A 5,889-nucleotide genomic window follows, 5' to 3' on the forward strand; every position below is an offset into this window, starting at 1 on the left:
CCCAAGGGTGGTACGATCCCCAACAGGGTAAGATTTTTGTCCATATTCCTGGCATGACTGTATCTCCTCCCTCCGGAACCCCTTGTGGTTTATCCTACCAAGTGGATTGCTTGTTGAGAGTCACCTCTCTTCCCTTCAGCAGAGTAGCAATCTTTCTTCCTCAGCAGCTTGGATCTCTTTGGGCAAGAGTAATATTTGGTGGTTGATCCTGATAAATCCTTTATCTCCTCGGATAGATTCCCCAGTAGAGTTGTTGGTGTGGTGGACCTTGTCTGTGATAACTCTCGTCCCCAGCTGGAACGATTGATGATTCATCGCCTGCAGAGTTCTTTGCTTCCTGGTATCTCTGATCCCCAGCAGATTGGATACTCTCCGGTGAACTTGGCTTTCTCTCTTGAGATGTAGTACCGGGTGGTTGATTCCTGGACCTGGTTGTGTTAGATATGTCTGTTTGTCAATATACATCATACATAAACCACACGCATACATGCATAATTATAACATTCAGATATTCATGTTGCATTCTTTGCCATATATCGTTGTTTGTTGTCTCCTGCTATTTGGTGATATACTTCCCCAAGTAGACGTGTGTGTCTGATCTCTCCATATAGAGTCAGCTCCATAGGCAGAAAGCGTCTATCCTTTCTTCCATATTCCCCACCGGGTTATATCCTCGTGGATGTTGATTGTTTTTGTTCCTTTCCAACACATATACTGGGATGGTTTTCCCCATTGAGTTATATCCTCACCGGGACAAGTCTTGATTTGGTGTGCCTATCTAGTTTGATCCTAGATCGGTCTCTTGAGACTCTTTTCCTATTTCCCAGTGGTAAATGAATAATTGCTCAATAATTAGTAATTATTATCCCCGGCGAAGTCTGTGTTTCTCTACCCTCATACCGGTAGTTGTAAACCCTATTTCTTCCCTTTTTGCAGAGTAACTATTTTTGCTCATCTTTAATTGGTGACAGTTATCTTCATCCAATATTCGGTGATGATATCCCCTCATCTGCTTGGATAATTGCCCTGATTATGCAATTTATCCCCAGCGGGTCATCTCTCGTCTACCTTGTTGTTGTTGGTAACGATTGTTTCTCCCCTGAATTGGTCATCATTATATACCTAGTTTCGGTATCCCGATGCCTTTTCTTTTTGGTCGATTTATCCTTTATTAACCCAGTAACCGGTTGTGGATAATCGTCCATGCGAGTATATTATCTACGTTCTGACGGTAATAGATAGTATATCTCATGCACTCTCGGGTCTGAAGCATTTTGTTCTTCCCCAGTTGAGTAAGATTCGTATCCCCTTTGTGGAGTCGAATATCCATCCTGTAATCGAGTTTGCTTTTAGCCCTCTTTTGGGTGATGAGTGTTTTGGGAATATTCCCCAATTCACGCCTTGGTTGGTCACCTATTATATGCCCAGTAACCGGTATCACTGGTGTTCCTTCCTCTCTGCTCTCTATTATGACTTTTTGTCCCCTGTGGAGTCAGAATCCCTGAGTTGAAGTATACCTTTTAGGTTTTCCTCAGACGTTTTGAAGTTTTGATATCTCTCACCCTTATACCGGTCTTGGATATTCATCTCTTCCTGAGCATGTTGTATCTCTCACCCTCATACCTGGCGTTCAGATCACATGTCTCCTTGAGCTTATTACCCAGTAACCGGTAATACCTCGTCCCGCTGCTTCCCCAAGAGTGTCCTTGTGGACATCCCCAGCGAAGTCCCTTAGTGGATTGTTTTCATCCGGATTTTATCCGAAGTATCCACTGTGGATAGTTTTTTTGCTGTATTGGCATATTCCACAATACATGCATCTTTGAGTCAGCTCGAGTCTTTCCATTGGATCTTTTCCCTTTGGAATTCTGTTCCCCACGCTTTGAGTCGTGACCTGCTCGCGCATTTTTATCCCTTTTCTATCCCCAGGAGAGTCCCCAGGGTCTTGGTCCCATGGAGTGAATTGCTCATATGGATTATCAGTGGCTTCTGATTTCTTTGCTTTTGTGGACAGATATCTCCACAGAGTGCTACCATTTTTCATACCTACATTTGCATCATGAGGTCTCTTAGGGACCAAAATTCGTCTCTTTGTTATTATTTAAGCCCATTATACCCCGTCGAGACGAAGATTTTAACCTTCACTTCTCCGGCTAGAATGGCCTTAAATAGGGGCATCTATATGACCCCAATTTTGACCCTAAGATCCCTTATGGCATCATAACATTGCATTTACATTGCCTCAAGGATCTTTAGCATCTTGGTTCCCTTTGCCTTTGGGTGGGACTCCTTGTGATTGGTTTGAGATCACCAAGCATGCTTGAATTATACATCATTATTTCTCTTACTTTTGTTTACTAACCAAAAGCACAAAAATGTGTCACTAACATCTTTTGTTTGAAGCTTGAGTATCATCCAAGACACTTTGTGGGTTCTATTTAGATGATCAGTCAACACAAGAGAATCACTTGAGATACTTCCAACAGGTTCAAATGAGGTCTATTCGTCAGTCAAAACGTTAATCTTGAAGGAGCAAAAGTTTGTTCATGAGCTGTCATGCTCGCTAGGCGAGCAAAATGGGTCGCTTAGCGAGTCCCAAGAAAAGCCACCAGAATCACCTACGCTCAGAGGAATTTCTTGAACTGTCATGCTCGCTAGGTGAAGCCCACGTGTTTAAAAAAAAAAACGAAAAACGAAAAAAAAAACGAAAAACGGAAAAAAAACGAAATAAATAAATAAATAAATAAATAAATAAATAAATAAAATAAGTAAATAAATAAATAAATAAATAAATAAAATATAACAGAAAATTTTTTGGACTTGGGCCTCTCTCATTTGAGCCCACAGGTCCACAAAAATCAGGTTATAAATTCAGAGTTTCAGTGAAACAAAAGGGCATTATATTTCTATTACCGTGGCTGGGAAAAAGATAGTGAGAGAAGAGCTAACAGAGTTCAGAGCAACTTCCAGAGACTGAAGGGAACTCATCTGCAAAGAACCAATTCCATCTCATATAAACCCTCAGATTGCTTTGCAAACCCAACTAGGCAATTCAATTTCATTCGATCTCTCCAGTCAGGTTTGCCTTATTCCCATTACTTTATGCTTTTAATTTGAATGCTCTGAATGTATGAGGTATTATGGGTGAATTTGATACCCTTTTGATGCATGTGTTTGACAAGAGGTTTAGGCCTCCTACCCTTGGTTGCTTTTTGTGAATTTTAATGGCATGGATCATGTGGTTACATTTTGATTTAGGGGCAACTCTTGATTACCCTATCTTGTTTCTCTAACCTGTTTGTTGAGTTTTGTTTTGTGAGGGCTCATATGACTCTTGCAGAGATGGCTTGCCTGGTGTTCCACTTTATTTGTGGGATACCACCTGGAGGTTTATTCCGATTACCTGTACCGACTCACTTTCTTTGATGGTGTTTAGCTTGGAAGAGTCTTTGGGTTTCTTATTTATCTAATTGTTGTTACTTCGGATCTTTATCCGTACGGTAGATCTCTCGATCCCTTTACTTTTCCTGCATGTTACCGATTTCTTAGGTTTCGTATAGCCTCTCGTGGCATGTCATTTAAGGTAGCGCGGTTCCTTCATCTAGGACTGCCTTTTTGCATGAGCATCCCTAAACACCCCAAACTCATTGATTTTTCTTCTCCTAAGAACACATTATCTCCTTCTACTACAGGCGAGTAAGTCTCCAAAGGTCGAGCATCCGGTAGATTGCGTAGTAACGTCGTTCACCCCAAAACACAACCCTTACCCCATAGGTGGTCGAACTACGTTTTGCTCTGATTTTCATCCCAGATGAGATACGTAGGCATAAGATGCGATGTCTTAGCGAGCACACTCCTCTTTAACCCATAGGTAGCCGAGCTACGAAGACTCTGATTCTCAGATTCAGATGAGATACGTATGCAGTGGATGCGACGTCCGTGCGAGTCATTTTCTTTTGAACCTTCTTTTAGTAAGTAGTACATTAGATAAACATACACGCTTTTCTCATCCCTTCAATCATGTTTGCACAAATAAATTTTCAAAAAAAAAAAAACAACAACCTTTGCAACAAATGTGAAAAGGGCTCCCTAGGAGTACCTAGGATGCTTTGGGTGTCTAATACCTTCCCATTGCATAACCAACCCCCTTACCCAGATCTCTGACATTTTTACTAGTTTTTGATTCGATAAAACTTTTAGGTTTTTGTTCGCTTTCTAACCATTCCTTTGGATAAATAGAAGTGCCGTGGAGACTCGACTTGTATGATTTACCTTGGATTTAGTCAATATTTCTAATGGTAACGAATACCCCGCTACACCAATCCCACCGCTTCTTTGGCAACCATCACAACCTTGCGCATGGGCATGTGCGTCTTTGAAAATAGTGGGCCAATAAAATCCTGACTGAAGGACTTTAGTGGCCGTTCTTACCCCATTATAGTGTCCGCCGTAAGGCGAGTTGTGACAATGCCAAAGGATGCTCTGCGCCTCATCGCCGGTATCACACCTTCTCAAAAGGTTGTCACCACCCAACTTAAACAAATATGGGTCATCCCATACGTAGTACTTGGCATCCGAGAGAAATTTCCTCTTTTGGTTCGAAGTTAGGTCGGGAGGCACCAAACCACTAGCCTTATGGTTCGCAAAGTCTGCAAACCACAACCTAACTTGAATTTTGAAGTGTTTTTGATCAGGAAACTCTTCCCGGATTTCCTTCTCTGAAGCGGTAACCTCCACATTAACTAAGCGAGATAAATGATCCGCCACCAAATTTTCCGATCCTTTCTTGTCTTTGATTTCAACATCAAATTCTTGCAACAAGAGGATCCAACGGATGAGCCTTTTCTTCGAGTCCGGTTTTGTGAGCAAATATTTAATCGCCGAGTGGTCGGTATACACTACGACTTTGGACCCTATAAGATAAGACCTAAACTTTTCAAGCGCATACACTATCGCAAGTAATTCTTTTTCAGTGGTGGCATAGTTAATTTGAGCCTCATTAAGAACTTTACTTGCGTAATGTATCGCATGAAATTTTTTCTCTTTTCTTTGGCCTAATACCGCTCCGATTGCATAGTCGCTCGCATCACACATGAGCTCAAAATTTAGATTCCAATTTGGAGCGACTATAATTGGAGCGGTAACCAATTTTTCCTTCAAAATTTCAAAAGCTTGTAAACACTCATCAGTTAAAAGAAATACCTGGTCCTTAGCTAGAAAATTACTCAAAGGCTTAGCTACCTTTGAGAAGTATTTGATAAAGCGCCGATAGAAACCGACATGCCCCAAAAAGCTTCGGATTCCCTTCACATTCACCGGAGGAGGTAACTTTTCAATCACTTCAACTTTAGCACGATCAACTTCAAGCCCTCTTGAAGAGACTTTATGGCCAAGCACTATCCCCTCGGTCACCATGAAGTGGCACTTCTCCCAATTAAGCACAAGATTGGTCTTCACACATCTTTCAAGAACCGTTTCCAAGTTTGCCAAGCATAGACTAAAGGAACCACCAAATACTGAGAAGTCATCCATAAATACTTCCATTGTCTTCTCGATAAGGTCGGCAAAAATAGCTTGCACACATCTTTGGAAAGTCGCCGGTGCATTGCACAACCCAAAGGGCATTTTACGGTATGCGAAAATTCCAAAGGGACATGTGAAAGCCGTCTTTTCATGATCGGCCGGGTCAACCGCAATTTGGTTATACCCGGAATAGCCATCTAAGAAACAATAATATTGTTGCCCCGAGAGTCTTTCTAACATTTGATCCATGAACGGGAGTGGAAAGTGGTCTTTTCGAGTTGCGGTATTCAACCGCCTATAATCAATGCACATACGCCACCCCGTTGCAACTTTGGTCGGGATCAACTCATCTTTTTCATTTCGAAT

This window comes from Lathyrus oleraceus, chromosome 5 (genome assembly GCF_024323335.1).
Source record: "Lathyrus oleraceus cultivar Zhongwan6 chromosome 5, CAAS_Psat_ZW6_1.0, whole genome shotgun sequence".
NCBI classification, from domain to species: Eukaryota; Viridiplantae; Streptophyta; class Magnoliopsida; order Fabales; family Fabaceae; genus Lathyrus; species Lathyrus oleraceus.